Below are 27,906 nucleotides of genomic sequence, written 5' to 3' on the forward strand. Positions count from 1 at the left end.
GCTGGAAGGAAGACCAACAGGAGAGGGAGAAATGGAAGAAATCTTTGGAGCCAAGATGAAGAAAACAAAGGATTCATTTTGTCTAAGGGAAGATCCAGCCTAAAGGCTCTCCTTGCATATATGAATGTATGAGGACTTGTTGGGACTATAGCTAGCAAGTGCAAAGTCAAGATGTACCCTATGCTGGTGGCAGAGCCATACCTGGGAGTATCCAACATCTTTGGGCCATTGAGTGGACCCTTTATGTCCTCTAGACATGGTAGCATGGCTTATCATATCTAAGTGGAAGCTAGGCCTTAGACTCACCCCTCACTCCACCAGCTTCACCAATGTACTCTCCTCAGCATCCACGCCTGACAACGCAGAAGGCCAATGTACACTCTCTTGTGGCATCTAGGCTGGTCCACACTATGAGCACTTAGACTATGCAGATTCTCTCTGTTCTAAATCAGAGGATCTTTGCCTGATATGACCTCCCTATGGCACATGCTCATGTCAGTGAAAGCTGATTTCTGTGATAGTGTGTTAATAATTGTCTAAAGGGAACTGGGGAAAGTAGTATCATCCATTGGATCCATGTGGATTTAGATTATGGTTTAGTAACTAGCAACAAGCACAACAAATTTGGTCAATAAGTCAATATCAAGGACTATTAAAGCTCCACACTGGTTACACATACCTATAATCCTACCTCCTCAGGAGGTTGAGATGTTAGGCTCAGAGTATGAAAACAGACTGTCCAGAAAATTCCTGTAAAACTCTTAAGTACAACTAACCATGAAAAATCTGCAATTGGTAGATCTCTGGCCTTGAGCTTAGGGATAGTACACAGAGCCTCCATTTCAGCATCATTACTAGCATGCGCGCGCGCACACCACACACACACACACACACACACACACACACACACACACGTGTGTTTACATGCCCAGACATACATATGTTAACTAGTTAGGCATGGAAGATTGAAATGTAAATTCAGTCTCTAGGCATATGCTATATTTTCCTATCAGACATTAATTACCAGGCAAGATTTGAAATTTACTGTAGCAAGCATTTTAATTTTTATTGTCCAGCTTCTGCCACTGCTGGGATCACATTTCTTTCAATCTCATATATCACCTCAATCTACCTTGCTCCTTTTAAAATATGTACATTGAGTATAATGATTGTATTTATCCACTCTTCCTTTCTCCATGCCTTTGCTCCTTTCCCTTGACTTCATCCTGCCACCACTCCTCACCAACAACACATGTTCCATCTTCCTGATATTTATTTTCTTAAATTGTAAAAATTACTCAAAAGAGTTACACCACTGCAATCCTCCCGAGTATATGCTATACTGTAATTATTCAGCTTGTATAGAAATGCATACGACCCTGTATGTGTTTTCACAAATGTGTATACTTTAAATCTAACGTCCATATGTGAAAGAAAACATGTTCCTTGTATCTCTGGTCTAGACCTACTTCTCTTAACATGATTTTGTCCGTCCATTTCCTTAAAATGATACAATAATATTCTTCCTGATGGATGATTTAAATTCCATTGTGGATCTATACCACATTTTCTTGATCTATTTGAAGGCATCTAGGCTGATTCCTAACTTGGCTACAGTGAATAGTGCAACAATGAACATGGGTGTGCAAATATCTTTACCATATCATGACTTGTAAACATTTGAATAGATTCCCAAGAATGGTATGGCTGGATAATCCTATGTTGGTTATTTTAAGAATCCCTAAACTGGGGCTGGGAAGGTGGCTCAGTGGTAGAGCACTTGCCTTACAAGCTTGAGGCCCTGGGTTCGATTCCTCAGCACCACATAAGCAAAAAGAAAAAAGCCGGAAGTGGCGCTGTGGCTCAAGTGGAAGAGCATTAGCCTTGAGCTGAAGAGCTGAGGGATAGCATCCAGGCCCAGAGTTCAGGCCCCACAACTGGATCTCCCAAAAAAACAAAATCCCTAAACTACCTTCCATAATTTCTACACCAGTTTATATTCTCACAAATAATGCATCCTCACCAGCATTTGTTGTTTGTAATTTTGATGATGACCATTCTCACTGGGGTGAAATGGAGTCTCACTTTGTTCTGATTTGCATTTACTTCATGACCAGAGATGTTGAGCATTTCCTGATGTGTTTATTGACCTTTTTTACTTCTCTTCTTAAGAAATCTGTATTTAGTTCTTTTGCCCATTTATTTATTGGGTTATTAATTCTTTGACTTATAATTTCATAAACCCTTCATTTCTGGATATTAGACCCTTATTGAATGTTCAGCTGGTTCTCCCATTCTCCTATTTTCTGATGCTATTTATTTCATTTGTCTGAAATATATATATACTTGCTGTACATTAGTTTCAAATGGAAAGCACAAGTTTAATTAAAATAATTGATTTTAGCTAGGTGCAGGTGGTTCACACCTATAATTCTAACTAGTAGGCTGAAATCTAAGAATTGTAGTTCATATATAGCTTAGGCGGGAAAAGTCCAGGAGACTCATCTCTAATTAATCAACAAAAAGACAGAAATGGAGTTCAGGCTCAAGTGATGGTGCAGTAGACTTAAGATGGGGTGGAAAGCTCAAGGACAGCACCTAGACCTCTGAGGTTCAAGCCCCAGGCATGCACGCACGTATGCGCGCACCCACCCACCCCCTACACCCCCACACACATATACACACACACACAATATTTTATTCATTTTGCTTCTAACAATATATTATCTTTTTTAAATTGGTTATTTTAAACAATTTGAGAAAATTGATAGAAATGATGCAGACGTTTTAATTTTCCTGAGTCCATTTGAGAGCTTATTGCTAATAAGCTCTGATCACCCTAAGTGTTTTATTTGATACCTCTCTAAATAAATATGTGCTTCTATATAGGGCCAAAACAAACAATCTAGGTCCAGAAATATATTCACATTAATACATCACAAGAAACTAAACTTGAAACTCTATTGTTTTACTAGCAAACATAACCCTAATATTATTCAGTCTTGGCATTCTCACTTGCAAAAAGGATGGTTGGTATTCCTTTTTTATTGTTTTATTTTCATCTTATTTAATCTTTAGGTAGTTTTGCACAGGGTATCCATCCAATTTGTCAGTTTCTAAGGTCTCTTTCATTTGTGATCACTTACCACTTTCTTTCCTACTCAAGGCATTTCCAGCCAGGCCCAGTGTCGTGGTGTATACTTAAAGAACCCACTCTCATTGCAGTCTGATTTTCTCTCCTTTATACCATTCAACCTTGTTAATTGCATGTAAGATAACTTCTTGTGACACACAGTAGATTATGTCAGTTGTGTAGATCTTTAAAACACAAACTGGTTAAGACACAGAAAAGTAAACAATTTCTACTTAGAATAGTGCTCCCATCTTTACATGGTTATTAACTATTTAAACACCTTCATAACATATTCAATTGGAAAAGATTATAATTATATTATTATAGTTGACCTCTTTCTTTCTTTCTTTCTTTCTTCCTTTCGCTTTCTTTCTTTCCTCCTTTCTTTCTTCCTTTTTTCTTTCTCTTTCTTTCTTTCTTTCTTTTTCTTTCTTTCTTTCTTCCTTCCTTTCTTTCTTTTTGTCATTCATGTGGCTTGAACTCAGGGCCTAACACTGTCCAGGCTTTGAACTGCCATCCTGAGCTCAGCCTCCTAAGTAGCTAGGATTACAGGTATAAACCACCAGCTTCTGGCTAAAGTTGACCCTCTCATTGTAAGAAAATTCTCCTTCTTTATTGTTTTCGTTTCATTGATTGCCATGTCATAGCTCCATTTCTGACTTTTATGGTACTTAAGATAAGTTTTACGGAGCCAAGTACATGGTAGGTACTCAGGAGGCTGAGCTTTGAGGCTCATGGTTCAAAGCCAACCCCAGGCAGCAAAGTCTGTGAGACCCTTAGTTCCAATTAATCACAGAAAAAAAATGTGAAGTGACTAGAGTTTAAGCCCCAGGACTAAGCAAAAAAAAAGCAAACAAACAGAAAAAAAAGTTTCATGGACTTTTCTTCCCAGACTGGCTTCACACACATCCTCAGACCTCAGCCTCCTGAGTTGGTAGGATTATAGGCATAAGGTCCCAATAAAAGAGCTTGGTCAGTTTTTTAGTCATATATAAACATCACTACATCATAAGCCCTTGTTTTGTTCAAAGTTAAATTTCTGAGATCACCTATATTGCTGTGTGTTGTGGTGGTTTATATAATCTGATTGCAGTGTACTATTCATTTATATAATTGTTCTACTCATCCATTGTAATGTAGTTGATATTTGGGTGCTACTTAATTCCTAGCTGTTCTGAATAGTGCTCTATAAACATTCTTGTAGATATTTTTAGTGAACATCTTACACGCATTTTCCCTTTGGCCAATAGTGAGAACCATGAGTCTAGAACTTAATGATGTTGGAACTTCCATTCCTAAGAACAATGTAAAGCATTCCACTGACTCCCAATTCTCACCTCACCAGTTTTTCATTACAAAATTAAATATTATTATTATTACTATATGCCTGTAGTTAAAGATGCACATGATTTTTCTATTTTTTTTTGGGTCCGGTAATGGGCCTGAACTCTGGGCCTGGGCGCTGTCCCTCGGCTCTTCAGTTCAAGGCTAGCGCTCTACCACTTGAGCCACAGCACCACTTCTGGCTTTTTTCTTTTTGCTTATGTGGTACTGAAGAATCGAACCCAGGGCCTCAGGCAAGCAAGGCAAGCACTCTACCACTGAGCCACCTTCCCAGCCCCAAGAAGCACATGATTTTTTGAAACACTGAAGCTTTAAATAACAAAAAGTATTATCTTTGCAGAAAAGCGCTCTCTCATGTTATATATTATATATATATCATAGTATATACTATGTATACACAATTATACTATAATATATCATAGATATAATCTATGATAATCTATAATATATTAAATATCATAGATAAAATCTATATTATTTTATGCCATATATAAGCTATGATATAAATTATATATTATAGATATAATCTGATATAGATTATATAATGTTATTTATCATGTATAATATATAGTATATGTTATATACTATTATATATCATAGATATAACCTATGACATATATAGATATAATATTGATATTATAGATACAATCCATAATGTAATTAATAATATAATATAGATACGTAAGAATATAATTACTATAGATATAATATTTAATATAATATAGATATAATCTATGATAAATATGCTGCAAAATAAACTATAAATATTTTGTAATTATAAAGAAATATAATAATCTATTATATATATATATATATATATATATATATATATGTAAATAAATCAGTCTTAACTGAAAGATACTTTTGTTCCAGTACTGGGGCTTGAAATCTGGGCTTCATGTTCTTAGATTTGTGCTCAAGTCTGGCACTCTATCACTTGAGTTACACATCTATATTCACCATTTGGGTGGCTTGTTGGATATGAGTCTCATGGATTTTTCCCACCAGGGCTGGCATTGGAAACTTAATCCTTAGATCTCAGCTTCCTGAGTAGTAAGATTACAGGGTTGAACCGTGGATGCTTGGCTAAAATAAATCTTTTAGAAAGATGCAGTCTGTGGTTCACTGTAAATATGTTGCTTGTATGAGAAGGCACTAGGTGGTCATGTTGTTTTACTGTGGAGATCAGAGTCGGGGAGAGGAGGGAAAGGAAGAAGGGAAAAGAAAGGAGGGGAAATGAAGAGAAAATAAAGAAGGGAAAGGAAGGGTCACGGTCGCACTATTATCATATAGAGATAACCTTATGATTTGTTCTTCATAATTAATTAATGGTTTAAATTCTTTATGTTAGCTGGGTACTTATGGCTCATGCTTGTAATCCTTGCTACTCAGAAGGCTGAGATCTGAGGATCACAGCTCCACCTAGGCAGACAAGTCAGAGAAACTTATGTCCAATTAACCACTAAATATCCAGAAGTGGAGCTGGTGCTTAAGTGGTAGAGTGCTCGCTTAGCCTGCAGGAAGCTCTGGGTTTGATTCCTCAGTACCACATACACAGAAAAAGCTGGAAGTGGCGCTGTAGCTCAAGTGGTAGAGCACTATCCTTGAGCAAAAGAAGCTCAGGGATAGTGTCCAGCTTTAAGCCCCAGGACTGGCAAGGAAGAAAGAAACAAAAAGAAAGAGAGAGCAGGGGGAGAAGAGAGGAGAGAAATAAGAAGAAGGAAAAATGCTCAGGGACCGCACACCAGGACTGGCAGGCAGCAGGACAGAGTGGGGGTAGAAAAGACATGCATTCTCTTCCCTTTCCTTTAGATAAAATGATTCCTGTCAATATGACATTAGAGCCGATCATGAAAAATTGAACAATAGTAAGCCTCTGATTATATGTAAAGCAAAATATAAATGTCTATAATATAAAACAGAAGCAATAAATAAAATATAAAAATATAGTGATAATGGCTAAGCTTTCTTTAACACCTTCATTAGGGCAAGCACTGAAACTGCAATTTTACTTTTTTTTTTTGTCCGTCTTGGGGCTTGAACTTTGGGCCTGGGCGCTGTCCTTCAGCTCTTCAGCTCAAGGTGAGCACTCTACCACTTGAGCTACAGCGCTACTTCTGGCTTTCTGGTGGTTTATTGGAGATAAGAGTCCCACAGTCATTCCTGCCCGGGCTGACTTTGAATCGTGATCCTCAGATCTCAGCCTCCTGAGTAGCTAGGATTACAGGCATGAGCCACCAGCGCCCGGCTTGCAATTTTACTTTTAATGAAACCCCTAAAATCCTTGTTCCCTAATTCAGCTTGCCCCAAGCCGTTTGGCCTCAGTTTTGTTTAGAACTTTCATCACCAAGCTTTCTCAAAGAAAGTGGCTTTGAAGTGTGCAAGCTATCACAGTGGTTCACAAAAGATGTTCTCCTATTTATATCTCAGCCACAGGAAGTGCCTCCATGAATTGCATGTCCAGTTTCAGTCGACTTTCCTTTGCAATGTCATATTCTGCAAATTCAATAATTGAGGACAAAAGAATACAGTACTAGATGACGTTGATCTAGATGCATTGAACTAATGAACAGCCATGTTGAATTGAAACTTTTTTGTAACTTTTTACAAAAAGGTCCCCTCATAATAAAAATAAATAATAAGGCCAGGCCTCGGTGACTCATGCCTGTAATCCTAGCTACTCAAGAGACTGAAATCCAAGGATCCCACTTCAAAGCCAACCCTGATAGGAAAGTCCATGAGACTCTTATCTCTAATTCCCTACCAAAATATTTGGAAGTAAAGATGTGCCTCAAGTGATAGAGTGCTAGGCTTGAGTGATAAAACTCTGAGTTCATGCTACAGTACCAGCACAAAAATAAAACAATAAATGGAAAAAGATACAGTATTAACTATTCTTGATTAAAATTATATTTATATAAAATTCTAAAGCCTAAACTAGAGATGGTAGCCTGGATTTTGAGACAGAGCCTGAAGACCGAGATCTTAGAACTATAGGAACGACCATCTTAGCATTCAAGACATCAAATATTCAAAATGCATAATACAGACATAAATTCTGTGGATATAAGGGGAGAAGGCACTACCTTAGACCCAATTTACCACAATCCTAATATTTGAGTTCCATAACTAGGGTTCAGATAAAATTGTATGGAATTCCAATAAATAAATACATACATAAATACATAAATATATAAATCTAGCTGGACCCTGGTGACTCAAGCCAATCATCCTAGCTACTCAGGAGGTTGAGATTGTGAAAATCAAAGTTCAAAGTTAGCCCAGGCATCAAAGTCTATGACATTCTTGATAATTAACCACAAAAAACAGGCAGTAGAATTGTGATTCAAGTGTTAGAGTGCCAGCCATGAGTGAAAAAGCTAAGAGACTATACCCAAGCCATTGTACCAGGAGAGACAAAGAGAGAGAGAGGAAGGAGGAGAGAGGGAGGGACTGGTGGGGGAGATGGAAGAAAGAGAGGTTCGTGGGTCTTAGGAATTGTGTGATTTAAGGGAATGCTTGTCAAGGTGTTACTGCAATTATGTTACTTCTCTAATTAAGAAATAATAACAAAAACAAAAGACAAATATGAAAGCAACCCAACTTCACTTTGAACTTGACTTCTCCTGCATTTTCTTTTCTTGTTTTATTCACAGGAAAGGGAGTTTAATGTAAATAATATTTCTAGATAAACAAGCCATGACACTACTTATCCTTTTCTACCCCCATCCCTTTTCAATACATTTAACTTTGGCTACTATTTAAAAAAAACTAAAGCAAAAACAAAAATTTAGTACTTGATATTTCTCTCCTTAATATAAGTATAATTAAATATTTTAAAACTATCAAACTATAAGTAAATGTCTGAGCATTAAGATACATAAGTATCTAGGGATCACTTGTAGGTATAAAGTAGTTAAAATGACCCAAAGCTATATCTCTCTTGCAAACAAAAGTCCTACACAAAAGTAGAAAAGAAAAGTTAAGCAAAGCAGACAGAAATGGAACTCTTATTTCTTTCAATGGTCAAAGCAAGAAAGATGCTCAAATTTTTATACAGAGATTAAAAAATAAGAACCACTGCAATACAAATAAGAATTTTTTCAATTTATAAGATGCTGGGTAGGAGAGAGAGTAAAAAGAATCAGAGGAAGAAATAAACGCCAGACAGGATGAGTCACATCATGCTCTCCACCTCCCGCATCATCAAATTTCTAGTCTCTAAAATAAACAACTTGGTTAAAACTCTTTTTACCAATGGTATAAAACCTTTAATTTATTCACAGCATGGCTAAACAGAAGCATGGTGTCTTTTTTGTTGTTGTTTTTCCTGAGAGCATGTTTCACACCATTCTTTTCTAGGACTTGAGATATAAGATCTTTTATTCCAGAGCAAATAGAACCTCTTGTTTGTATAAAACCTGAACTTGTTCCATGGTATCCATGAACTTTGAAGGGAAGAGTTACCTCCCAACTAAAATAGTGAATCACTTAGTAGCTTTAACAATCCATTGAGTCATCCTTCCAGAATCTTCCTTGAATATCATCAGTCTTTTCTTTTGTTGCTTAGAGAACTTGGGCTGTGGTTAGATGAATCTCATATAAGACATACTCCTTAATGGTTGAGTCTCATGAACTTTCTCAAACAGGCAACTCTCTACATTAACCTAATTGGATTTTCTTGATATGCAAAGCTAGGAGGGTAGTGGGAGAAAAAAAAAGCAAACTAAATGACTCCAAACCCAAACTCTAGCACTAACTGTACCCATAAAAACAGATGGCAGCAATTTTAGTAGAGTAGAGACTTACAAGGGAATGGTAAATTAATACATCTTGGAAGCCCTGCATTCATGTACCCTGTAGTCAGACTGTAGTAGTTTTACTTACATTTTTATTTCTATATTTCAACTTTCCCACCTAGCATGTCACATTTTATTGACATTGAGGGTTTTTTTTTTTTGCCAGAATAAAGGCATATTTAAACTAATTGAAATAATATTGATTCCTCAGTAGGGAAAATGGTGCGGTTTTTAAAATTATAGCAATTTCATATCATGAAAGAAGTTGGGGTTATTTCTTCAGGAATAGTCACCAGTTCTTTAGACTTAAAGGTGTTTAAAAAGTCCCTAAATCACACTGGATCTGTATTTGTTGCCCTGCAGTCTCTTCCCCATCGCTAAAGGAGGGTAGACCTGGCTGAGCCAGTGGGACTGGTCTCTGCTCTGTGTCTGGTTTTTAATGTCCACAGGCTTGGCAGGAGCTCCTGAGGTGAGAAGTTTATCAGCCCTGGGCTCTTGGAAAAGTTCATCACCAAAGAATGTCCCCCAAAGGAACAGAACACAACCCAGCTCTGTCATCTGTCTTCTGCTTCTTATTAGAGAAGTCCTTTAAACAGCAGATTTGTTTTCCTAGCACTTGAGCATGCTCAGATGCATTGCTTCATTTGCTGACTATTTCACTAATGGGGGGGGGGGCGGGGAAGCAAAAAAAAAACCCTGCTACAAGAATTTCCTTAGTAACCCTGAAAGGTCATGGGGTTCATCAAAGCACTTCCCATTTGGAGCACTCTTTCTACCCAGCATTTTCTCTAATAATTTCTCTAATACTTCCAGCATTTCATCTCTGTGGCCTTTTTGGAAAAGTGAAAAAGGGCTGTCCACTCACCAAAAAAAAAAAAGAAAGAAAAGAGGGCTGGGAATGTGGCTCAGTGGTAGTGTGCTTGCCTAGCATGCGTGAAACCCTCGGTTCAATGGTTCAGTACCACATACACAGAAAAAGCTGGAAGTAACACTGTGGCTCACGTGGTAGAGCCTTGAGCAAAACATGCTCAGAGGCAGTGCTCAGACCCTGAGTTCAAGCCTCAGGACTTGCAAAAAGAAAGAGAAAGAGAGAGAGAGGAGAGAGAGGGACAGAGAGACAGAGGCAGAGGCACAGAGAGAGAGAAAGAACAAAAGAAAGAAAGGAAGAAAGAGAGAGAGAAAGAAAGAAAGAAAGAAAGAAAGAAAGAAAGAAAGAAAGAAAGAAAGAAAGAAAGAAAGAAAGAAAGAAAGAAAGAAAGAAAGAAAGAAAGAAAGAAAGGCAGGGATGAAGGAAGGAGGGAAGGAAGGAAGAAGGAAGGAAGGAAGGAATGAGAGAGAGGGAAGAGGAAGGAAGGGAGGGAGGGAGGGAGGGAGAGAGAAAGAGAGAAAGAGGAGAGGAGGGGGGAGAAAGATCCATTGGAAGAAACACATTTCTAATGATTCCAAAAATTTTCTTCCCATTCCCATTCCACATTCCTAATTAAACAATTCTAAAACTTGCATGTGCATGTGGAGTATCCACACTCTCTCAGGTATCGTTTTAAAGGAATAAGCAGCTGGGTGCAGATGACTCATGCCTGTAATCCTAGCTACTCAGGAGGCTGAGATCTGGGAATCATGATTTACAGCCTGTCTAGGCATTTAACTCTTTGAGACTCTTATCTCCAATTAACTACTCAAAAAAGTCAAAAATGGCACTGTGGCTCAAGTGATAGAGTGATCACCTTGAGCAAAAGAAGCTCAGAAAGTGTCCATTTTGCTTAACATCATCTTATCTGGTCCTATGTACAGAGCTTTTGACCTTTTCTGCTTATCCTATACATGTACTAGTTATTGCAAATAAGGGAAACCATGGGACTTATTATGTTTCTTTGGCTGAATTCACTTAATACAGTTTTTTCCAAGAGTTTCCATTTCATAACTTTCTGATTGAGGCATAGAATTTCATTATATATTTATACCACATTTTCTTGATCCATTCATCTACTGAGGGGCATCTGGGTTGGTTCCATATCTTAGCTGCAATAAACATATTTGTGCTGGTAGTATTAGTATGGTTTTGTTTGTGATCATTTGGGTAAATACCCAAAAGTGGGATTGCCAGGTCATAGGGAAGCTGTATGTGGAGTCTAAGCGAAATGAACCCCAAGATAGGGACACGTTTTTTCTTTCTTTCTTGCTATTGTTCCTAACGAATTTATAATGTACTATGTGATTTTTTTCCATTTTTTATTTTATTGTAAAAATACTGTACAGAGGGGTTACAATTACATGGGTGAGATAATGAGTACCTTTCTTATCAAGCATTGTAGCCTCCTCCTTTGTTTCCCCTCCCCATCCCTTCCCATCCTTCCCCCGCCCCCCCCCACCCAATCCTCCTCTCCCCCTCCAAAAGTTGTAAAGCTCGTTTTCGGCATAACGACTTATACATCTCATTGTTGCAATGGGTGCACCTGTATCCCTATTTAACCAATTTGTTTTTTCCCTTCCCCTCCACAAATTATACCAGCATCAAATACAGTGAAAGCAGGGGTTATATTGTGGGGGAGGGACATACAAAGCAACAAAGAAATAATCTTGTAAATGTGTTAGAGATAATCACACGTAAGAATAATACATTTGAATACATATTTTAGGGTTCATTTCCCTAACATCACCTTACCTGACCTTTTCTGCTTGACTCAGAAATATACTAGTTATTGCAAATAAGGACAGAAGGGAACCTTACTTCATTGTTGGTGGGAGTGTTCAACCACTTTGGAAAACAATATGGAGGTTCCTCAAAAGTCTCCACATAGAGTTCCACTAAGACCCAGCCATCCCACTTTGGGGTATTTACCCAAATATTCACAAACAAGACCACACTAAAGCTACCAGCACGACTATGTTTATTACTGCAGCATTATTTACCATAGCTAAGATATGGAACCAACCCAGATGCCCCTCAGTAGATGAATGAATCAAGAAAATGTGGTATATATACACAATGGAATTCTATGCCTCCATCAGAAAGAATGACATTGCCACATTTGTTAGGAAATGAAAAGACTTGGAAAAATTATATTAAGTGAAGTAAGCCAGGCCCAAAGTAACATGTGATTTTTTTTTGTTGTTTCTTTGTATGTTCCTCCTCCATGGTATAACCCATTTTCACTGTACTTGATGTCGTTCCCTGCATCTTATATATACACTTCTCTAGCTTGGGGAGGGGAAGGGAAAAAGCAAAATTCTTAAATAGGTATACAGATTGACCCATTGTAACAATGAGATGTACAAAACACTATGTTGAAAAATGAAGTTTACAATTTAGGCGGGGAAGGGGGGAGGGAGAGAGTGTAGTTGGGGAGATGGGGAGGGAAGGGATGGTAGAAGAAAATCAAAGGAGGAGGTAACAATGCTCAATACCTTGCTTCTGTAACTGTAACCCCTCTGTACAGTATTTTTACAAAAAAAATGTATTTAAAAGAAGGAAAGAAACAAAATGTCCAGACCGAGTTCAAGCCCAAGAATTGGCAAAAAAAAGGAAGCAGACTTCTATATGTAATAGCATTCAGGAATAATAATAATAATAATGGAAGAATGATATCTTGTTTTGGTTTTGGCTTAGTTTTAGTGCTTTTAGTTTGGGATTTTCTTTTCGTGACAGGGTCTTGTAATACAGCCCAGACTGCCTTGATCTCTTAATCCTCCTGCGTCCAGAGTGCAGGGATTATAGACATGCATTACCAAACTTGGCTACTTTTTAAAATAATATAGTATACATAACCTTATTTTAATAATAGTATATATATATAACCTTTTAACTATTTTAATAATAGTGTATATAACCTTTTAATATAGTGTATATGTATAACATTATTCACATTATGCTTTTTCTTTGGTTTTTGTTGTTGCTGCTATTTTTGAGTGTGCTAGTATTAGGGCCTGTGCACTGTCCCTAAGATTTTTTTCCCTCATGTCTGGTGCTCTACCACTTGAGCCACAGCTCCACTTCTGGCTTTTCTGCTGGTTGCTAATCCTATAATGGTAAATTGATTAAAAGCCTGTTTCTATGTGACAATATTCTAGTTGTATGTATTCAAATGTATTTCTTAAAATTCATGTAATTCTTAGAAACTCTAATATTACATTTTATATTATATATTATTATGTTACATAAGTTATATTACCAGTTCTTAAAGATTCTAATATTATATACGTTTTTTATTACCATTGATATATCTAGTTTGACTTTGTTGTTGGTGGTGGTGGTGGTCATGGACCCTGAACTCTGGTCCTGGGAGCTGTCCCTCAGCTCTTCAGCTTAAGGCTAGTACTCTACCATTTGAGCCACAGCTCTACTTCTAGCTTTCTGCTGGTTAATTGAAAATAAGAGTCTCATGGACTTTCCTAACTGAGCTGACTTTGAACCACAAACCTCAGATCTCAGCTTCCTGAGTAGCTGGGATTACAGATGTGAACCATCAGTTCCTGCTTCGTGTGAGTTTCTGTGGATTTTTCTTTTCCCCAACTCCAGTGACTGAATCAGCACCTTCAAAGGACCCATGACCACATGTCAAGACTCTACCAAGTTCCAGATGCCAATGTATGGTACGGAATTTGGTCTCAACTCTGATATAAAGCAGCAAAGCAGGAGGAAGGTGGCTTTGTAGTCAACCTGACTCAGGTTTAAACCCATGCACTGACACATAATCTTCTAAATAACCTTGAGCAGGTTATTTTACAGTTCTCTGGCTTCTTGAAATAAAATTAATCACACTGAGTTATTGGTTCTATGGTTGGTTTAAAGATAGTTGACAATGCAAAGTAATGCTTAAGTCTAACCTTGATCTGCCACTTTTTAATTCCTCAGCCTGAAGCATGAATTATTCTGTATCTAGACTCCTTCATTCTCAACATGAAGACACTCATTGTGATTTCTCATAGAACTTTGGAAAGATTAAAAATGGCGTGTGTGGGGGAGGCCAGTTGAGACTCATGTGTGTCTGTGTGTTTCTGTGTACTAGGGCTTGAACTCAGGGCCTAGCCACTATCTCTTCTTAGCTTTTTCCCTCAAGACTGGTGCTCTACCAGTTGAGCCGCACCTCCACTTCTGGGATTTTGATAGTCTCACAGACTTTCTTGTTCAGGCTGGCTTCAAATCTAAATCCTCACATGTCAACCTCCTGAATAGTTAAGGGAGATGACAGGTGAGCAATTGCCACTCAGATTGGCAGGATTAAAACTCTGCCTTACAACATTTGGAACATGTTAAGTGAACACTTGATGTTTTAGTTATTTATCTTCCACAAAATTTGTCTCAAGTTTCTAGCATTAGTAACTACGTGACACCTTAGAGACGCAGTCCCTTGAATTGTCCTGGGGGGGGGGGTGCTGTGTCTAGCTGTATTCTAAGACTTTGTGCCCATAATGATGATGAGAGGAAAAACTGGCCAAGTGAGCAAAAGAAATTTATATTTGTACAATATTCTAGAAAATACACTTCATTCTTTATTCTAGGACTTGTTTATTTAAAAATGTTTCTTATCATTGGAATATCTGATCCTTAAAGAATGAATTAAAAAGCTGGGTGCTGATGTTCATACCTGTACTATCAGCTACTGAGATTTGAGGAGGGAGGTTCAAAACCAGCCTGGGCAGGAAAGTCCTTGAGACTCTTATCTCAGATTATCCAGGTGTAGCTCAAGTGGCAGAGATTCATCATGAATATAACAGCTAAGTGAGAATTTGAGACCCTAAGTTCAAGCCCCAGTACCAGCACTCCCCCACTCCCCACCAAAAAGCTCATAACTCAGTTGCTTTCTGCACCTAAATATCTGTTTATTTTTGACTGAAGTAGTTGGAGCTGAAGTTGGAACTGCTATAGCAATTAGGTTACTTTGAAAATATTTACTATTTTCATTAAATAGTGTTTATGCTGGGAAAAATATTTTACCACTTTCAGCATTGCTTTTAGAATGATACATATTTATGTTTTAATGATATATCCAGATTTGGAACCTTTCTTACATTTAAGATTCAAAAAAATGATATTGACATAATTTTTCCTCAAGCATTTGTATAATTCTATGAATAATGATTTTCTTTTCTTAACTTTTCTTTTCCTTTTTCTATTGTGAAAATACCATATAGAAGGGTTACAATTACTTGGGCAAGATAATGAGTACATTTCTTATCAAACCAATAATTACTTCAATAATCATCCAAAATATTCTGATTGAAAGAAGAGATAAATCTATCATTGAATGGGGAGAGAAATGTGAATATTTAAAATCATCATTCAGACATATACTAGTTATTGCAAATAAGTCTGAATACAATTTTGAATTTAAATTTAAAGCATAAGAGGACACCTCTTAGAGGTGTCCTCTTATGCTTTAAATTTAAATTCAAAATTGTATAAAATACCAACTGGAAAATAGAAATATTGTACGTATTAAAGCCCAAATCTTTGTTCACTTAGTTTCTCCAGAGTTATTATGAGCAGTTATTACAGGGTTTTGCATTGTTGGTTACTGTCATTGCTTTTTTTTACAAAAATGTCAAATACTTACCTGTCTGTTTTCCTTAGACTACATCAGTATAATTTCAGGTACTCTTTAGACCCATTTGATATGTTTTCTTCCTATTAATTAATTTCTGCATATTATTTCCAATGTTTAGACAGTTCTTCATAGCCATTTGGCTATTTCCTATGAACCCTGCCTATTTTAATTTGTCTATCTAAGCCTGTGCAGTGTCATGAAGATTCAAGTTGTGACTGAGATGGATGGCCACAGTAGAATTGGAAGTGAACTTGTGACTTTGGGCAATAAATGTGTGCATTTTCGTGTCAGCTTTTTTTGTATAAGATAACTCTTAGAGATACACGTTTATTTATCTGTTGTACATATTTGATTACAATTTTAATGTTTGAATGATTGCACCCATTTGCTTTTGCTATGTACAAGTTACGATATATTTTCTGTTCCTAATAAGTGAAAATATAGTAAGTGAAGACTAATTTAAACAGGAAATAAACATTCTGTCTGCGCTTAAAAATGATAAAATCTTACTGTGTCATAATTCTTTTTTTTCCTCCTGGCTTCCAAAAGAACAGTGCTCAAGAATCAGCACCCTACTGCTGCCATTTGGGGCCTGAGTTCACACAGTGGAACATGGGCTGACAAAGGAGAAAGGCCAGTGTTGGCTCACTTAAGAGGGGTGGTCCTGGAAGTCCAGAAAGCAACTACAGCAGAGGAAAGAACTCGATTATACATTGCAGTGGCAGGAATAGGACCCACACATTCAAGGTGCCATCTGTGCACAGTCCTGCAGTGGTAGCCAGAGTTCAGGAGGACCAAGGCGTGGCATTTGTGTGATCTGAAATGACCCAAGTTCAACAACGGGGATTTCTGACACAAGCAGGTCTTGGAGATTCTGGGCCATGTTTCAGGTCACGTTAACTGATGCATGGCTGAAGCACAGAGATTTGTGTCAAAGGCATCCGTGACATGTCTCACTGCCTAATGACCTGACCCTACCTGATACCGCATAGAGTGACAGATTTTGAGGTCACTGCCACCCTGTGCAGCTGCACTTAAGAAACCTGCCTAGCACGAGAATGCTTGGTTTGTCTCAATCCACACACAACAAGGAAGCCATATTCCAGTGGAGATCCTGCCACCAAGGAGAGTTATTCAGTCACCTCAAGATTCTCACAAAAAAATCAAATGAAGTGAAAGGCAAAAGATTTATACATCTGAAGAGAAACTATAATACAAAGAAACAGGCTGTTTGGTTACCCTCATTTGTGGGAGCTAGAATGTGCCTATAAATCTGTAAGTAAACACACTGGATGGTTTAAAAAAACACAATTCACTAGGACATGATAAATTAGACACATCTCTAGGCAATCACACACAGTAAGACCAAAGGAGGATATCTTAGGGGAGGAACACAAAGGCACTATGCCTATGCACCTCTGATCATACAAAATAATATTTATCCAAATGAACTCCAGAAAAATGAAACAAGAGGTTTTTTCTCATTGCTGTTTTTGTTTTATTTTTTCTTGTCCATGTGTCTGTCTTTTGGAGGGCATGCAGGGACATAGAAATGGAGGGACAAAGGAGAAACAAACTCAGCTGTGGTATTCACTGGACACTGTGGAAAATAAACTCTACAGCTTGTGGTTGGGGATGGGAGGAAAAACTGAGAGAGAGTGAGGGAAGGGGAGACATTGTCCAAAAAGAAATGGACTCATTACCGGACTTATGTGACTGTAAGCCCACCTGTACATCACCTTTAAAATAACAGTAAAAAATGCATTAAAGTAAAATACCTCAGTGGCTGGTAACAGTGCAGTGGTGGCAAAGGTCATGTGATGGGACTCTGCCAGCCACAGAGGTCTGGAAAGCCTTAGGCCAATCGTGAACTCATGGCCTTATGCAAATACCCATGACACTCAGTCGGTCTCAGTCGTGAGTTGCAACTCTTATCCACACTTGTGGTCTGTTGTGAAGTGTTCATGCCCAGGGTGTTCTCTTTTAACCCTGCTGACACTCGAGGCCCTGCTTTGTTCACTGAGGATGGCACTGATTCTGCTCTGTACTGTCTGTACTTCTGACCATGTTGTGACTTACAGTGGTTTTTTAGATTGTAGTCTTCCAATACATGTGTTTGCATCTATTAACATACAAACATTATTTGCATATTAAACACTTAGGCATGTTCTTCACTTCTCAAAATCCATGGTCTTCACATTTCTCTGTTTTAGTCACTGTGAGAAGAGCTCACGGGAAAAGCTTTGCAGGCCTCGGCTAGACAGCTGGTGGGTACAGAAGTGGGGGCCTCAGCTGGGGCTCCCCCAGGACCTGGTGCTGTGTGGGTAACAGGTGGTAGGGGGGGCCTGGGGTATTTGCACCCCAGTCTGGAACCATGAGGTCTTGAAGATGAGGGGGTTCCATAACAGGGGATTGGCCTGGGGATCTGAGGCTCAAAAATAGTCCAGGAGGAAGTGGGCCAGAGACTGCTGGGGGGAGGGGGTGCTGAGGGTGCCCTGAGGCCTTAGATCCCCACTGTGGCCTGAGGCTCAGACTCTAGGACCTAGAGCTAGAGGAGATTATATGGGGACCTTGCAGCCCAGGAATAGGGGTTCCCTCCGTCTCTCCCAGCCCTTGCTATGGTACTGAAACTTGAACTTAGGGCCTTGAAATCTTGCTTTCCACTAAAGGCTGGAGCTCTACCCCTTGAACCACACATCTACTTCTAGCTTTTGGGTGGTTAATTGGAGATAAGAATCTCTGCCAGCCATCTGTCCTGTGATTCTCAGTTCTCAGCCTCTTGAGTAGTTCGGATGACAGGCATGACGCTCAGTGCCCAGCTCAACTTTCTTTTTATTTGTCATGTAGAGTTTTCATATTCAGGATTTCAGTTTGATTTTTCAATAATTCCAACTTTAGTAAAATTATTGGTCATATCTTTCTTGTTTCTTGTGCTCTTAATTTGCATCTTCTTTGCATTTATTTATGGGTTTATTTGCTCCTTTTTTTGTCAGTTGTGGGGCTTGAACTCTGGGTCTGGGCGCTGTCCCTCAGATCTTCAGCTCAAGACTAGTGTTCTTCCACTTGAGCCATAGCACCACTTCCAGCTTTTTCTACTTATGTAGTGCTGAGGAATCGAACCCAGGGCCTCATGCATGCTAGGCAAGCACTCTACCACTAAGCCACATTCCCAGCCCCCATTTGTATCCTTTTTTCAGCTCATTTAGTTATTCATTTATATTCTCTTTGGATTCAATTAGGTATTTATTTATCTTCTCTTGAATTTCATTGAAGTGTTTATACATACCTTCTTTTCTCTCATTAAATGTTCTTATCATCATTCTCCTGGTTGATCTCAGTGTGTGAGGTTCCATCCCCTTACTATCATGCAGAGCCTTTGTTATAATATCACTTACTTTTTGATGTCTCTAATTGCCTTTCATTTGTATAATTTGTGTGCTCTTTGTACTGAACTTTGCTCATCTGAAATTTGTTGTCATTTCTGGTTTGGAGTTTCAGTTATCTAACAACTTTCCATGGAATTATTCTGTCTGACTTGGCAGGTTTGGGTTGTGGCACGGTTTATGTGTCATTTCTCACCACTGGCTTGGGTATAACAAAGTCCCCAATTCAATACCAAGTACCATTATTTGCAATGCCAGATACATATCTGACATTGTACATATTCTATATGTACTAGAATACATTATTCGTACAACTGGTCATAACTATGGGAAAGGAACTAGTGTTCCTATATGCTATAGGAAGGGGTTAGACAAACAAAATTTATTTGTGTAAGAGTTAAAAATAAGGAACCATTCTTGTGCAAGAATATAGTTCAATTATTGTGGAAAAGAATGATATCATTAGATATTGCAAGGGACAGAAATGTTTATAATTTTTTAAAAGAAAGGAGAATGACACAACTTAGTTCATTATGAAAGCTTGAAAAGTGAAATAAAAAATTAGAGAAAAAACTGGCACCAGTGGCTAGCAACTGTAATCCTAGCTACTCAGAGGGTTGAGATCTGAGGATCGTGGTTCAAATCCAGCTCAGGCAAGAAAGTCCATAAGATCTTATGTTCAATTAATCACTGAAGTGGCTCTCTGGCTCAAAGTGGTAGAGCACTAGCCTTGAGGAAATGAGCTTGAGGCTGTGCCCAGGCCCTGAGTTCAAGCCTCATGACAGGGATAAAGAGAGAGACAGAGACAGAGAGACAGAGAGAGACAGAAAGAGCAATATATTAAAAAGATATAGGTAAAAGCAAGCAAGCAAGCAAGAGAGAGGGGAAGGGAGGGAGGGAGGAAGGGGAAGGAAGGAAGGGGAAGGAAGGAAGGAAAGAAGGAAGGAAGGAGGGAAGAAAGAAAGAAAGAAAGAAAGAAAGAAAGAAAGAAAGAAAGAAAGAAAGAAAGAAAGAAAGAAGGGAAGGAGGAAGGGAGGGAGAGAGGGAAGGAAGGAAGGAAGGAGAGGGAAGGAAGGAAGGAAGGAGAGGGATGGAAGGAAGGAAGGAGAAAGAAGAAAGAAGGAAGGAAGGAAGGAAGGAAAAGAAAAAGAAAAGAAAAGAAAACTGCCATGTTCTCATACTTGTAATACTAACTACTCAGGAGGCTAAGGTCTGAGGACTCTTGTTCAAAGCCAGCCAAGGCTAGAAAGTCTGTGAAATTCCTATCTCCAGTGAACCAGCAAAAAATGAAAAAGGGAAGTAGAGCTGTGGTTCAATTGGTAGAGCATCAGCCTTCAGTGAAAAAGCCAAGCAAGAATAAGAAGCTCTGAATTTGGAGTACAGTATATTTATTTTCTTTTGGTACTTCCTAACTTTGTACTGGTAGCACTTAGCTTGCTAACTTGCCTTCCTGATTTCCCCCAGATACCTGGGCCCTTATTTCTGGCATGTAGAGACACAGGGACTCCTCATCCTGGCTTCTTCCTGCTTCAAGGTCTTAATGCTATTTTCAATGACCCCAGGCTCCAACTTAGCAAGAAGACTCACCTGGACACCAGTGATTCAGACTTCTAATCCCAGCTACTCAGCAGGCTGAGATCTGCAGATCAAGGTTCAAAACTAGACCAGGTAGGAAAGTCCATGAGACTTTTATCTCCAATTAATCAGCAAAAATCTGAAAATGGAGCTGTGGCTCAAGTGGCAGAGTGCTAGCCTTGAGCACTAAGCTAAAGGAGAATGCTTAGGCCTGGAGTTCAAGCCCCAGTAGTGGCATACACAAAAAATTGTTAAAATTCAACAGATTGATGCAAATGTGTATATTTTCTTCGGTAATATAATTTCATTTTCCTAAGCTTATTTTTGTTTCATTTTCTTCTGATTAAGTTGGTGCTCAAAAAAACAATTTTGCATATATGTATATATACATATCTGTGTGTATATGTATATACTTATGTATATGTTTGTCTTTCTTTACTCCATCCCTATTGAAGCTTTTCACACATTGTCTTTTGTTGTTGTTGTTGTTACCAGTACTCAAGCTTGAACTTAGGGCCTCATGCTTTTGCTTGGCTTTTTTGATCCAACTAGTGCTCTATCACTTGAGCTACATATACATGTCTGGCTTTTCGCTGGTTAATTAGGGATAGAGTCTCTTGGCCTTTCCTGCCTGAGCTGGCTTCAAACTATGTTCCTCATACCTCAGCCTCCTGAGTAGTTAGGATGACAGGTGTGAGCCACCAGTGCCAGTTTCACATTATCTTAGTGAACATTTTAATTTCGCCTTCACACTGCCACCCACTCTGTTTGATTAAATAATATGTTGATGTGCTCAAATTTCTGTTTACTCTAGCACAGGAATTCCAGCCAAGATAATTATATTCATGGCTTCAGGAACCTGCTTATTGTAAAATATTGAAGTAGGAAAATTTGTCTTTGTGCTATCCAGCACAGGATTTTATCAATTTTGTTTCCTCTTTCCTCCATTTTTCTTCCTTGCATATAACAACCTATTTTATTTCTTCCCATCAATTCATGGCTTTAAGTTCTTCCACCCATAGTCTTTGAGTCTAATTTTAAGCATGTACAGAGTTAAAAAATATAATAACATGGTCAAACACCTGTAATCCTGGCTACTAGGAATATTGATATCTGAGGATTGTGGTTAAAATCCAGCCCAGCCTGAAAACGCTGTGAGACTCATCTCCAATAAACCAGCAAAAACAGAATTGGAGCTATGGCACAAGTGGTAGAGTATCAGCCTTGAATGCAAAAGTTAAGAGATAGTGCTCAGGCCATGCGTTCTAGCCCCAGTACTGGCACATGAAAATTAAAAATACTAAAATGCACAATATCCCATCCTACTATTTTCACTAAAATACTAATAAATATGACAATTGTCTGCTTTTGCTTTTGTTTATCAATATGATATATGTCATCTTTGATTCTAACAATATATTTTTCTTCTTTACCAAGCTTGTGACATTGTCAGGAATTCAAGACTAAATGAGAATAATATTCTAAAGCAGCATGTCAGCATTTCTTGATAACTTAAGTTAATTTAAATCTGTTGAGAAAAACTACTTACTGTAGGAAAAATCAGCCAAGCAAGAATGCAAAGGCCATAAGTTCAAGCCCCAGTACCCAGCACATACCACATACACACACACACACACACACACACACACACACACACACACACACACATACACGGAGAGTACTTACTGAATCCAAAGTTGTTTAAGGCACATAAGCAAATGCTAGTAAGTTACCAGTACCTACTTTGTCTTCCAATGATAAAACAAAGGTGTAGATAAACAAGGCCGCTTCCAACAAACCAGATTGTTGGTGTTCAAGACCTAACGTGAGTCCACTCCATTTGATGCAATACTGTTCAAAGGAACATTCATTCAGTGAGGAGTAAAACATTGTACATCTGTCAGAGATAGATGTTAACAGATATCCTTGACTTTTAACATTATAGGTGGTATTTGAGCCAGATGCTGGTGGCATATACCTGTAATCCTGGCTACTCAGTGTTCTAGTTTGAAGCCACCCAGGTCCAGAATGTCTGTGAGACTTTTATCTCCAATTAACCACCAATAAGCCCGAAGTAGAGTTGTGATTCAAGTGGTAGAGCAATAGTCTCGGACACAAAAGCTCAGGAACATCACCCAGGTCCTCAGTTCAAGTGCCAGAGCTAGCAAACACATACCAAAAATGTGGTATTTGCAACCAAGGAATAAATTTTAATTTGATCTCTTTTTAGCCAATTTAATGTCTGAGCTCTTGATCTGCAAGCCTCTTGGCCACTCTACTCCTGGAGAATAACAATTATTCAAGTGGAAAAGAAGGATCTAGAATGATTCTCCATTAGAGATGCTGATGTTTGAAAGACTATGCGAAAAAAAAATACTTCAGTCTCTAAAAGAATATAGCACTCACAGTGGAACCTCTGAATTTGTTAATTGGTGGTCAGTATCTAGGCTTGAACTCAGAACCTGGGCTTTGTCCCTCAAGGCTAGCACTCTACCACTTGAGACACATCTCCACTTCTAGTCTTTTTGGCAGTCAACTGGAGTTCAAGTCCCATGGATTTTCTTATCCGAGCTGGATTTGAATAACGATCCTCAGATCTCAGCCTCCTGAGTAACCAGGATTACAGGCTTGAGCCTGTGATGGCTAACTGAAATTTAGTGGTACCTACTACCAGAAATGGTAGTTAAGACATTTACATCCACCACAAAAGTCCAAGTTAATTTCTGCTTTGGTTTCTACAACACACTTAAGAGAAAGATCAGTAGAGATCTATCATTAAACCTTAATAGTAGAATTCAAATACTCTCAGCTTATTTTATTTTTTTTTATAACTGTGAGAACACCACACAAAGGAATTACAACTACATGGGCAAGATCTTGGTTTATTTTGAGTCCTGCTAAATCCTAGATGTCCAGAGAAAAATCCCAAAATACAAGTGTTACGAGGTCAGAGACAGGAGAGTTCCCTGAAATTGCATTAAAATTCATATTAACAATAATATCATTTATTTAACCACCAATCTAACAAGTACACTTAATATAATTTTTTCCAAGCCTTTCCATTTCCTAACAAATGGAGTAATGTCATTCTTTCTGATGGAGGCATAGAATTCCACTGTGTATATATACTACATTTTCTTGATCCATTCCTCTACTGAGAAGCATCTGGGTTGGTTCCATATCTTAGCTATGGTAAATAATGCTGCAATAATAAACATAGTCGTGCTAGTAGCTTTAATGTGGTCTTGTTTGTGATCATTTGGGTAAATGCCCAAAAGTGGGATTGCTGGGAAATAGGGGAGCTCTTTGTGGAGTCTTTTAAGGAACCTCCATATTGCTTTCCAAAGTGGCTGAACAAGTTTACACTCCCACCAACAATGTAGTAATGTTCACTTCTCTCCACATCCCTTCGAGCATCTGTTGTTATTAGAGTTCTTGATTATTGCCATTCTAACTGGGGTGAGGTTGTATCTCTATGTTGTTTTGATTTGCATTTCTTTTATGGCTAGAGAGGTTGAGCATTTCTTCATGTGTCTATTGGCAATCCTTCTTTTCTCTTCAGAGAAGTTTCTCTGTAAGTCTTTAGCCCACGTATTTATTGTGCAGTTGTTTCTTTGGAGATTTGTTATTGGGGGATTTAATTTTCTGAGTTCCAGGTGTATTTTAGATATGAGGCCCTTATCCATTGTATGTCTAGTGAAGATCTTTTGCCAATCTGTGGGGTTTATGAATCGTGCTAGCTATGTGCTTGGCCATGCAGAAGCTCTGCAATTTTGTGCAATCCCATTTGTTCAACCTTTCGTTGATTTGTGGTGTTTCTGGGTCTCTATTAAGAAAATTTCGCCCTGTGCCAAGGAGACCTAGGGTTTCTCCTATTCCATCCTGTAATGTTTTCAGATTGTCTACTTTGACTCCGAGGTCTTTGATCCATTTGGAGTTTATTCTGGTGCAGAATGGTATATAAGAATCTAGCTTTCATTTTCTACAAGTAGTTAACCAATTTTGCCAGCACCATATACTGAAGAGGCTGTCCTTCTTTCAGTCTATTTTTTGAGCTCTGTTATCGAAGATTTGTTGGCTATAGGTCTGTATGTTCATTTCTGGGTTTTCAATTCAGTTCCATTGGTCCTGAGGTCTGTTCTTGTGCCAGTACAATGCTGTTTTGATTAATATGGCTTTGTAGTAGAGTTTGAAATTTGGTATTGATATTCCTCCAGTCCTGTTCTTTCTGTTGAGGATTGTTTTTGCTATTCGGGGTCTTTTACTGTACCATATATATTTTTGGATTGCCTCTTCTAATTCCTTGAAGAATGAGGTTGGAATATTGATAGGTATTGCATTTGGAGATAGCCCTCGGAAGTATGGCCATTTTCACGATCTTGATCTTTCAAATCCAGGAGCATGGAAGTTTTTGCCACTTCCTAAGTTCTGTTTTGATTTCCTTTTTCAGGTTTTCAAAGTTTTCATCATAGATGTCCTTCACTTCTTTGGTTAAATTAATTTCTAGGTATTTTATTTTTTGTGTGCCTAATACGAATGGAGTTGCTTTCCTAATTTCAGCCACACTTTTCTCATTGTTGGCATACAGAAAAGCCATTTTTGAGGGTTAATTTTATACCGTGCTACTTTGCCAAAATTTTGAATCAGTTTGAATAATTTGAGAGTGGGGGCTGTGGGATTCTTTAAATACAAGATCATGTCATGTGCAAAGAGGGAGAGTTTTACTTCTTCTTTCCCTAGTTGGATCCCCTTTATGTCTGCATCTTGTCTTATTGCTGTAGCTAGGCATTCTAATACTAGATTGAAGAGGAGTGGAGAGAGTGGACGTCCTTGTCTCGTTCCTGAGTTAAGAGGAAATAGTTTTAGTTTTTCACCACTAAATAGAATGCTGGCTGTTGGTTTGTCATATACAGTCTTTATTGTATTGAGGAATGTTCCATGGATTCCTAATTTTTCCAGAACCTTCATCATAAAGGGGTGTTGGATCTTGTCAAATGCTTTTTCTGCCTCTATTGAGATAACCATGTGGTTGTTATCCCTGCTCCTGTTGATGTGATGAATTATACTAATTGATTTCCGTATATTGAACCAGCTTTGCATCCCTGAAATGAATCCTGTTTGATCTTGGTGTATGATTTTTTGGATGAATTGTTGAAGTCGATTGGCCAAAATTTTATTGAGAAGTTTTTCATGAATGTTCATCTAAGAAATAGGTCTATGGTTCTCTTTCTTTGATAAGACCCTGCCTGGTTTTGGGATGAGAGTTATGATGACTTCATAGAATGAGTTCGGTAGTGAACTTTCTCTTTCAATTTCATTGAAGAGTTGGAGGGTTATTAGTGTGAGCTCTGCTTTGAAGACCTTGTAGAATTCCTCAGTGAAATCATCTGGACCTGGGCTTTTCTTAGATGGGAGATCTCTTATTACTGCTTACATTTCAATGCTTGATATGGGCCTGTTAAGGTGATTTAACTTACCTTGGATTAGTTTTGGTATGTCAGTATTTGCTAGGAAAAGGTCCATTTCTGCCAAGTTCTCAATCTTATTAGCATAAAGTTTTGAGAAGTATTTCCTTATAGTGTTCTGAATCTTGGTTGTTTCTCTGGTAATGTTTCCATTCTCATTTCTGAGTTTATTTATTTGGGTGTGTTCTTTTCTTTTTCTGATAAGATTTGCTAAGGGTCTGTCAATTTTGTTAATTTTTTCGAAGAACCAATGTTTTGTTGATTCTTTCTATGGCATTTTTTTGGATTCTAATTCATTTATTTCGGATTAAATTTTAATTATTTCTTTCTGTCCATTGGGTAGGGGTTTATCCTGCTGCTCTTTTACAAGGAGGCTCAGATGTCTCATTAAATTGTTGGTTTAAGATCTCTCCAATTTGTTGATGTAGGATCTCAGAGCTATAAACTTGCCTCTGACTACTGCCTTTGCTGTGTCCCAGAGGAGCTGGTAATTTGTGTGCTCATTTTCGTTGAATATCATGAACATTTGAATTTCATTTCTAATCTCTTCCATGATGCACTCATGATTCAGCAGTGTGTTGTTTAGCCTCCATGTGTTACACGACTTTCTTTAGTGGCTTTTGGTGTTGACTCCTACTTTTAATCCCTTGTGGTCTGAGAGAATGCAAGGTATAACTTCAATGTATCTGAATTTGGACAAGTTTGCTTTGTGGCCTAAAATGTGGTCTATTTTGGAAAATATTCCATATGCTGCTGAGAAAAACGTGTATTCTGATGCTGCTGGGTGAAATATTCGATAGATGTCTGTTAAATCTAGTTGATCTATGAAGTTGTTCAGATATGCAGGTTCTTTGTTGAGTTTTTGCCAAGTTGATCTATCTAGTGGGAATAGTGGTGTGTTAAAGTCCCCAACAATTAATGTCTTTGGATCTATGTGGGATTTGAGGGAAAGTTGGGTTTCTTGGATAAATTTGAGTGCTCCGTTGTTTGGTGAATAGATATTTAGAATTGTAATATCCTCCTGGAAGAGAGCTCCCTTAATTAGTATGTAGCGACCATCTTTATCCTTTGTAAATAATTTTAGTTTGAGGTCTATTTTTTTATATTTTTATTTATTTATTTTTTATATTTTATTTTATTTTTGTGAACATACTGTACAGAGGGGTTACAATTTCATGGGCAGGAAAATGCGTACATTTCTTATCAAGCATTGCAGCTAGTTTGAGGTTCTATTTTATCTGATATTAGGATTACAACTCATGCCTGTTTATGGGGACTGTTTGCTTGGTAGATTTTGTTCCAGCCTTTCACATTGAAATTGTGTTTGTTTTTATGGGCAAGATGTGACTACTGAAGGCAGCAGATAGAAGGTTCTTGCTTTTTAATCCAACTAGACAGTCTATGTCTCTTAATTGTAGAGTTAAGTCCGTTAATGTTGAGAGATAGAACTGAGAAGTATTTGGGAGTTCCTGCTATTTTATCCACCTTCTTGGGGCCTGTGGCAGTGGGATTCTTTCTATGGTTCTTGGATTTTCAGTTTGGATATGGTTTCTTGGCTTTTTTTGAGGTCTTGTTGGTTTTCTATGTGTAAGACATCTTTAAGAATCTTTTGTAGGGCTTGTTTGGTGGAGATATAGTGTTTCAGTTTTTCTTTGCTATGGA

Source organism: Dipodomys spectabilis, unplaced genomic scaffold, assembly GCF_019054845.1.
Source record: "Dipodomys spectabilis isolate Male_0828 unplaced genomic scaffold, ASM1905484v1 ptg000516l, whole genome shotgun sequence".
NCBI classification, from domain to species: domain Eukaryota; kingdom Metazoa; phylum Chordata; class Mammalia; order Rodentia; family Heteromyidae; genus Dipodomys; species Dipodomys spectabilis.